Consider the following 10,091-nt stretch of genomic DNA (forward strand, 5'->3'; position numbering starts at 1 on the left):
CAGATTTGCAAGATGAAGACAGTTCTCCCCAGAGAACCGGGCAGCCGCCCGGCTGAGATCTAAAAACCGATCTGCTCATGCAGTTCCACTTTTTCTTTTTCTCTTTTAAATGGGCTTCTTTCTGTCAAGGAGAAGATTTCCAAATCAAAAGGAGACCGAAAGATTTCTAGGTTCCACAGCTTCAGGATTCCATGGATCGGGGGTGTCAAAAAGTCTGCGCAGGGCCTTCAGTAAAGGCCGTCTTTCTCAGCGCACACAAGTCAACCCGAGACCAAGGCAACCTGAGGGCAAAACCCCTCGCTTGATTTCATTTCTCCCATTAGGCCCCGAACATCAGAGCGCGTGTGACAGAGAGAGAGAGACAGAGAGAGACAGAGACAGAGACAGAGACAGAGACAGAGACAGAGAGACAGAGAGAGAGAGAGAGAGAGAGAGAGAGAGAGAGAGAGAGAGAAACCCCACAAAAGAGAAACAAACGAAAACCCCAGCAAAGGTTCCATACATTGTTCGCCAGGATTGGAAGTGATGACGTCGTTGCGGGGGAGGGGGAGAATTATGCGGAGGGCACTTGCAAACCTCGCGGTTGCAGCCAGCAGGTGCTGACAGATACGTTTTTGAAACCGGCTGGCGGCGCCCTTGAGCTTCCTACGGTTCTGACCATACCCGTTCTCAGGGAGGTGGCTGTGGAGCCCAGGATAGGCCACGCCAAAATGCACCTCCGTGGCACAGTGATCATTTGGCGTGACGGTGACCTCAAGCAGGCGGCCAACACAAGAGGGACCCTCGGGCTCTTCTTTGTGTCTCCCTGAAAGCGAGACATCCATCTCTCTCTCGGGTGAAAGGCGCACTCCCTGCATCTGCACCTGGAGTTAGGAGGACGCTCCGATCCCCAAAGTAGGGAATTCATTGGGGCCGAGAAGCCTAGGGAGACAGACACTGTGACTTCTTTCAGGGACCCCCCCCAAGCCCAAACTCTGTTTAGATTCTTCCTTCCCTCAGGGCGCACCCGAAAGCTAAGTCTCTCGGTCTGATCCCTGTCTCACACATGTACTGTCCCTTGGTCTACACAGTCGAAAAGCTGCCCGCCTCAGCCACTTCTCACGGCTAGAAGGTAAAACAACAACAACAACAACAAACGAACACGTGTTCCCGCTCCCGCTTCCTCTATCCGCCTTGAGTCCATGTTAGGATGAGTCCAGCCACGAGGACTCAAGAGGGGCAGAGGGGGAGATTTCCCCCTCCCCCAAACAGGAAGGGGTCTGGAACTCTCTTCCCAGTGGCCACCCAGCTCAACTCTGGGTGCCTGAACCCTAGTTTGCCTCCTTTCGAGTTTTAAATGCTCTTCCCTGGGTTAGAATCACAAGGAGAGATGCTCACGCATGTATGTCTTCCAAGTTTTACGTGACATGGGGCAGCCCTCCTAAGAAAGCAAAGAAAGACTCAGAGAAGTGGCAACACCTACAATCTCTTCGGTTCTGCTGAGGAGAGGGAGGAAATCTGGGAAAGTAACTATACTATGGCCCGGGCTGGCGGGCGCCGGGGTGGGGGGGGTGTTAAGGGAGCTAAAGGAGGATGAGATTTCTTAGAAACTCATTCTTAGGCACAGAAACATTGGATGGATGCGGGACCCCACCTCTTCTTTTCCCTTGTGTTGGGAAGATCATTTGGCTCCTGCCAGCTGGGGTTTCATGCCCCCACGAATCATCAGGCGAGTGCTCCGGAGAAAAGAGCGAGAGCACAGGTCAGGAGAACATGGAGAAGATGGCTGCCGGATGCCCGGGGCCACACGGATGTCTTCGGGGGCACAGGCACGTCCACGATCTGTGGACCATGTCTACGGCAGATTGGGTGTGTAGGTCATTTTGAACAGGCTCCCATCCACCTGCCCTCATTGGGGTCCTGTCTCCAGCTCCCCTGAGCGGTGCCGTCACGGCCAGGTGAAGACAGGGCTCCTCCAGGGGCGGGCCCGTGCCAGAGAAAGGGAGACGGCAGTGAAGTCATCGAGCTTCGGGTACTTCTACCAGAGTGACTCTCCTTCATCAAGTCCCCGGCAGGTGGAGGGACACGTCTTTCTGACACGGTGGGGCCAGGGGAGGCTTAGAAAAAGGCTTCTGACAACCGCACCATCAAGTATGAGCTCTCCGTTTCCTTGACGGAAGAGTCCCCCACTCTCCCAAGTGGTAGAGCTAGGAACGGGCCCCTCGGGTCCCATCTTACACGTGAGAATGACATGCTGACTTTACCCCTCTTCAAGGCGGAGTTTGTAAAAGGTCAGCCCTGGAGGAAGGACCCAGCTTGTCAGTCCTCTCATGCTATCATCCAAGCCGAGGAGAGCCGTGCCAGGCCTCCACGGAAGGAATACGGCGGTCGGCTGCCTTTGGAGAAGATGGCTCTGTGAGCAGCAGCGTGGAAACCAACCGAGAAGCAGGGGCCACTCTAGAGGCCAGCAGGGTCCTTAGGGGCCCAGCCAGGCCAGGCCAGGCCAGGATGGAGAGAGGGGATGGAGCCGGACCTTTGAGGCCCTAGCCTCCACAGCACCTGGGATTCTGCTGGGATTCTTGAGAAACTCGCTCCACATTCTAGAAGGGCCTGCGTGTCAGAAAGATACGAAGCCATACTTTCCTTAAAGAGCACCTGCCCTCAGGAAGTGGCACTCAGCACGCTCGCTGGTGATGGGCCAGACACACCCATAGACACTCAGGTTCCAGGGAAAAGCTTTGCTCAGCTCTTTCTCCCCTTGCGTCCTCAAAACACAAAGCCATCGCTTCCGGATACCAGGGAAGCTCTCAGGTAGGTTTGTGCTGGGGCGGGCGCCAACTAGAACTGTGAAGAGGGGAGATCGGAGCCGCAGAAGCTCTGGGGCCCCGAGGAAAGACGCCGCCGCCGATCCACCTCTCGCACCTTCCTCTCAGCGGGAGGGCCAGGGACTCTCCCCCCGCACAGGATCCTGGCCACACACGAGGGAGGGCCCACACCCACTGTCCTGCTCCTCTTTGCCTGGGGTGGGTTCAGAGACACTGGACTCGGCTCATCCCTCTCCACAGCGGCGCGTCCCTCTCCACAGCCGTGCACGGCAGGCAGCAGAGCAGAAGAACAAGAGCTGGCATCGTCCACCGTTCCCAGAGCTGCTCCATTCCCGTCCACGCGCATCCGGATGGGGCGCACAGACAGGGCGCCCGTCCTGAGGTCACCGTGTCGCTCCAGGTGCGGACTCCCGAGATGGTGACATCTCGGTCGAGGAGACCGTCCCCTGTGAGACCACAGGCTTGGCAGTATTGCCGAGAGCATGCTTCGTGGGCCATCTGCAATTCCATGTCACCGGAAACATACCGTGTCAAACTTGTGCTCGGCCTCCAAGTCAAAGGGCTGCCTGAGGACTTTGACCGACAATTCCAGTTGCTCCTGGCCTAAGAGACACAACTTCTCCCAAGAAAACAAACCGTAACACAATGTAAAGTCTGACCTACCTCCAGACGCGTGTTTGACGTGGCACGGCCATGTCCGGAGGCTCATGTGACTTCCATGCGGGGGCAGCCTGGGAACCGCCTTTCTGAGTCTCCCCCTCCCCGTGCGACCCCAGGGTAGGGCTGGTGCGAAGAGAACGCTGGATGGGATGTAGGCATTGGAAGTGAAGCCACAGCCAAGGCTCTCTGCAGGCTGTCGCCATCCCACACGGTGACAGGTGGGCACAGAGGTGCAGGGTGGAAGGCTGTCCATCCACACATACACACACACACACACACACACCCACCCACCCCCGCCGCCCTGCGTCTGGCTAGTGTTCCCAGCTGGTGCCCCCTGGACGACAGTGGCCCAGGCCACTCCTGGCTGCCTGGCCGCAGATCCACCGAGGGACAGCTGTGCCTTCCCCCGAGTCTCTCCATGTCTCCCCTGTGGCCCCGCACATCGGTGGCTACCTTTCCCTGTGGGCGCTGACAGCTCCATCGGCACTGCCACCTCCGCCACTGCCACCGGGCACTCAGAGGACTGAGAGCCACAGCCTTCCCTCCCCTCCCCTCCTCCGCAGCCCAGCCCAGCCCTGCCCTGCCCAGCTGCTCCCAGGCCTCTGGAAGGTCCAGTTCCTAGAACGAGGTCTTCATTCCTGTGACTCCCACGGTGTCTCTGCTTCCATGACACAGACCGGCTATGTTGTCCCGACAGTAGGACACACACAGAAACCCTGTGTGAAAATCATGAGGCTGACAGCATCATTCGTCATCTGAGACAGAAAATCAATACAGATATCATATTAAATACACATAATTATACGTAGGGGTGTGTGTGTGTGTGTGTGTGTGTGTGTGTGTGTGTGTGTGTGTCTGTCTGTCTGTCTGTCTGTCTGTCTGTCTGTCTGTATCTCACTGCAGTATTCACACAAGCATTGCCAGCCAAGCAGAACCTCAGGTCTCTGTGATAATTGTCCCTGGGGATGTTCTGCCGACTGTCACGCAGAGACCGTCGTTGTACGGAGACACAGGTAAAGACGTGTGTTTGTCAAGACAGGAGAACACAGAAAACACATCCTGTTTCACAGGGATGAACTAGTGTCATGATGCCAACCTGGGGACACGGGCGCCCGTTCATGCTCCTGGCCAGGCCCTGCAAGCATTAGGGGACCATCGCTTCTGTCCTTGTATGGGCCGCTCACTGCACCGAGTTCTTAGTCACCTCACGTAGCCCTCACCGCAAATCCACACCTTGAACGTGGTCCTCCTTCCTCATCGCCACCGCCACCACGTTCCTCCTGGTCTCTTTAAACGCGCACGCGTCCCTGGTGGGTGGGGTAAGGAGCCAGCTCCCCCCACCCCACCCCACTCCGGTGCCTGCCTGCCTGCCTGCCTGCCTGCCTGCCTGCCTGCCTGCGTGCGTAGAGTAGAAGCAGGGAATGTTCTGTCGTTCCCCCTTCCCAACCCGCGAACGAAGGAAACCTTCGTGTATCTTTCTATACTTTATGTGCTGTCGCCTACATGTGTTCCCCCATTTTTCTTTATCCACAAGAGCTCCCTGCAGTCCCCACTCTCTGTATGAACGGCATTCACACACGTCCAAAGTGAATTTATTTCAGCTTCTATCGGGTGGCATATCCAGATAGATCCTTTAGGTCAGGAAGCACAGAAACACAGCCAAGTCGAGTGAGTGCTGAACCAGAGTCATTTAGGAATCCTATGAGGTGACCAGTGTGGAAGGAGCATGTGTTCCAAGGCACTTCTTTTGATGTCTTAGGTTTACCTAGCCAGCAATGCAGATCCCATGAAAGTGGGCAGAGATCTTTTCTCCATAGGCTCTCCTGTTACGGAACGCAAGTGTGTTCCCGTGCCCACGGACGACACACAGTGAGGCCAAACAAGGGGACACGTCAGAGTTTGGGGCAGGGGAAGGTTTCTAGCATGGCCGAGCAAGGGGAGGGTGGGAATCTTTCTTTTCCAGAAAAGTTAGAACTTCTCTCAAGTTGCATGGGCCCAGAAAATGCTTTCTCCTCTTCGATCATCAGTCAAGGAAAGGTAGCACCTGGTTTTTCACGAGGAGATTTTCTTCCTAATTCCAGTTATCTTATAAAATAAAGAAGAAAAATTATGTTAATGTTTCACATAAGCGTCCAGGACTATTTCACTTCCATGATTTGAAGAAATGTTATTTTCTCTCCAACTGACACTGTCCTTGAAGGACCAAGCTAAACTTCTAAGGAGCCAAATTCCAAATAATTTTGAGACTAGGAAATACAAAGTGTAGTGTCATAGATTGATTGATGGATCCATTGATTTCATCAGACAGCAGTCATCACTTCTAAGATTATTCGAACACCACTAACGTTTGGGTAACAAAGTTGAGATGTCTGCGCTCGAGCACGTGCGCGCGCGTGTGTGTGTGTGTGTGTGTGTGTGTGTGTGTGTGTGTGTGTGTGTGTGTGACTCATAAGGGGATGTTTTCCATAGCTGTGCACTATGGCACTGCAGGATCTCTGGTTGCTGAGTACCCAGAGGTGGAAGCCCCGATACAGAGCTTGGACTGTGAAGTTATGCATGGGTTCTCAATGGTGTGTGTGGGGTCGGCCCCCCTAATCCCCCATGTTGGTTGTTCAACGGTCAACTCTAATATATAGATCAGAGAGGATATCATCCATGTGCTTCATATGAATAACTTTCCCAAATAATCTTTATCTTTTTCAAAGGAAGACATCCTGTAATCCATTTCATAAGATGCTATTGGGAACCTACTCCCCCAGCATGTGAATTATCCCTACAGAGCACAAGATCCCTGAGAAGGAGGAGCCCTGGACGCTGAGACACCAGGAAAGTAGGCTTTTAGATGATATTTTCTGCTTCTCATGAGATGACGGTGTCTACTGATCCTATTCAAGTGTGTAAAATGAGAGCCCCCTGGCAAGGATCAGCAGAAGGTCTTTGCTGCTGGGCCCTGGGCTCTTCCTTTCAGTGGGGAGGCCAAGAGCCTCAAGAAGGAAGGAAGGAAGGAAGGAAGGAAGGAAGGAAGGAAGGAAGGAAGGAAGGTAGGTGGGAGGGAGGGAGGGAGGGAGGGAGGGAGGGGAGGGTTTGCCCGGTGCCATCAGGCCCGTGTGTCACCCTAAAGAGAAGGGCAGCCATCGCCACTGCTGGAATCATGTCCCCATTTCCTGGGCAGGACATTCAAGAAGGCCTCCTCCTGTGTGTTTCGTGCATCACCTCGACGGTGCCCCCAGGAATAGTCACCGGAGGGAACTGTGCAGCTGAGCCAACCTGCCTGGGAACACGGCCTCCTTCCTTTAAGAAGTGGAAAACTCGCCCAGTGCTCTCTCTGTTGTTGTTTTTCCGGTCCTTATCCTTGTCCTTGTCGTCGTCATCGTTACTGTTGTTAACAAGTGAATGAGAGTGAGTCAGAAAGAGAAAAACAAATATTGTATATTCACACATATATGTGGACTGCAGAAAAATGGTACACATCAACTGGTGTGCAAGGCAGAAAGAGAGACACAGATGTAGAGCACAAACATATGGACACCAAGTGGGGAAAGCGGGGAGGGTTGGGGGGGAATGAATTGGAAGATTGGGGTACCAAATTGTACACTCTAAATATATACAGTTTATTGTAAAACATGAAAAGAAAAAAAGTTAAGAAAAAGTGAATGATGCCTCCGTCTAGAGGAATACTTGGCAGTTATTATGTTCAGGACCATTTCTTTTTCTGCCATTGATGGAAAACTCCTTGGATCCCGTTAGCATTTATGGATTCAAGGAGTGCAGTTCTTCATAGGTTCTGTCACGTCGTTAGGAGGGGAATCCTCATCAAGTTGCTTCAACCAGGACTATGTGTCCTTCAGATGCGGAGATGGAAATGAATGGTGCTCTGCGGGGCGGTGGGGGGGCGGGGGCGCGATGATAGGCACCCAGGACTCCTTCCCCCAGGCCTCCTTTTGTTCCCTCACTGCTTCCTGGAGAAGGGACACCCCCCCCCCCCACGCACACACCGTCTAGGTGTGCTATTTGCTGTCCATAATTTCCCGTGCCCTTTGGGCATGGCTGATAGAGACGGACATGAAGCAGCAGGACGGCAAGCTGGCACCTGGGCCTAGGGAAGTTTCACAAGTGAAATATCAGAACTGGAGCTGGGACAGACATGCCTCCCCTTCCCGGGGCCGGGGGGGGGGGGGGGGGGTGCGGAAGCTGGGCTGGGGGAGCTGGAGACGAGGGGCACAGAGAGAGGCAGGGAAGGGAGGCCCCACGTGGGCCTGGGAGAGACGGGGATGGGGAGGGCGGGGCGGTGGGGGGCAGGGGGCCACTGCTGACCGGCCTGGGTTCGGGTTCCCTGTCCCCCGTCCTGCTGAGAACGTGCCTTTGCTTCCTGCCCTCAGGTGTGCGAGAGGAGCACGTTTCTTTTCAATAAAGACCAATACATCATGTCACACTATGTTTGGTTTTGCTTGTTCATGTTCCAGACGAGGCCAACGAACTCTCCCAGGGGAGGTGTGGGTACAAAGGATCTGACAGGATGGGAGGGTGCGGGTCTGCGCATGGGCCAAGAAATCCAGAAAATCTGTCGTAGCTGAGACTCAGGCCTTTTTCAGAAATAGGCCAAGAGAGTTCAGCTTTGACCATTCCCTGCCAAGCAGTCATCACAGGTGCTTCCTGGAAGGGATTGAGTTGCAGAAACCAGCGTGGCCCGCAGCCCTCAGGCCTCAGCCCGGCAGGCAGGCAGGCAGGCAGCGGCTATTGTCTGTTGGTCCCGCCCCCGCCCCCGCCCCCGCCCCCGCCCGCTTCTCCACCGCTCGCTCCTTCCCAAGTCGCCAGGGCTGATAGTTGCCGGGAGAGGGGGAGGGGAAGTCCGGACGCTTCATTCCGCAGGGCCTTGTTCAATCGCTTCATTCAAATGCAGAATGCTCTCCGGTCAGATCGGGAGCCTTTGACTTTGCCTCGAGCTCCCCTTTATCGAACGGCTTTTTTTTTTCCTTCCCCAATTTCCCCACCCTTAGGCTGCCCCCTCCAAACTGCAGGGAGGGAGGGAGGGAGGGAGGGAGGGAGGGAGGGATGGGTGAAGGTTGTGTGAGAACTTCTCCTTGTCTCAGGCAAATAGGAGTCCCCTCTTTTTCCTAACCCAGGAAACCCCACTAAACCATTTGAGAATCACGGACATGCGTGGAAGCAAACGTCTTAACTTGAGATCGTGCTCTGCTGTGGGAGGACAGAAAGGAGGGCCAGAATGTCCGGTCTTGTGCTGTCCAGTTCTTAAGCGACTTGAATTCAAGGAGACACATTTTGGGGCGGCCTACTCTGAACATATTGAAAGCTGACCTGGTGACTGTGTGTGTGTGTGTGTGTGTGTGTGTGTGTGTGTGTGTGTGTGTGTGTGTGTGTGTGAGGGAGAGGGAGATGGAGGGAGGGAGGGAGGCGGGGAGGGAGGGAAAGGGAGAAAATAGGTTAGTAGAGGCCTCCATTTCATGGAAACTGTTTCTGAGTTCTGAGAACAGGTCGGTTCTGTGAAACAGTTATCATATCTCCTCTCAGGAGGCAGTGATGTTGATGGGCTCCCAAAAACTAGGCCTGTGGTGCAAGCAATCAGGTTATTTCCTAAGAGGCACTTGTATGGAAACCAAAGGAAGACAAAGGTCCATCACTGGAGCCGATTATAAACCAGTGGGGGGGGGGGGGGGAGCGTGTGGGGGGCGGTGTCAGTGAAGAAGATTTGTAGATGTTAGGGTGGAAGCAACTTTAGCAGTTTGAAATGGCTGTGATGATGTCGGGTGTTTGGTTCGACTTTCAGACTGGCTCTCACAGAAACAGGCACCAGGATGGTTTCCACAGGAGCTGTGGTGGCCATGTCTCTAAAGTTTTCACCAAGTCCTCCAGCTTCGGTCTGTAGGGCTTCAGGCAAAGGGCCGTTTTCGTTGTCAGTGATGCCAAGTCAAAAGGGTGGGCGAAAGTGGGAAACATTCATGGAGAGAGTTGTAGCCAGATATTGGGGGCAACTTGAAAGACTTCAGGATCCAGTCCGGTTTTCAGGTGAAAAGCAACACCCTAAGGAAAATGAATAGCACCAGAATCTCATATCCACAAGTGTGTATTCCCGTTTTATGGAAACGTAACGTGGGCCTCTAAGGAACGCGTGCAAGTGACTCTCTTGCCAAAGAAATAAGGAGCCTCACGGAGAGTTTCTGAATTCTGGACGGAGCAGGTAGGGAGAAAAAGAGAAGTGATTCCATTTTGCTGACAAGGGTACAAGTCACCAAATGGATGTCCAACTTTTAAAATAAATTGGGTTTTGTTTGTTTTCATTTTCCCTTGTAGCTGGAAAAGAAAAGATTTCACAATCCGTCCTGTTCTCTCTCTCTCTCTCTCACTCAGGTTAGGAGATTCTTTTCTGTTTGAAATAATGGAAGCATTTATAATGTCGTGCAGTTTCAGGTGTACAGCACAGTGATTTAGATAGAAAGATAGGTAGATAGATAGATAGATATAGATTCTGTTTCAGATTTTTTTTCTCTTACAGGTTATTACAAAGTATTGAGTATAGTTTCCTGTGCCAAGTCGTAAGAGCTTGTTGATCATCCACTTTACGTATAGGAATGTGTATATGTTCATCCCAAGCTCCTAAGGTATCCGCAC

This window comes from Hippopotamus amphibius, chromosome 15, assembly GCF_030028045.1.
Source record: "Hippopotamus amphibius kiboko isolate mHipAmp2 chromosome 15, mHipAmp2.hap2, whole genome shotgun sequence".
Lineage (NCBI taxonomy): Eukaryota > Metazoa > Chordata > Mammalia > Artiodactyla > Hippopotamidae > Hippopotamus > Hippopotamus amphibius.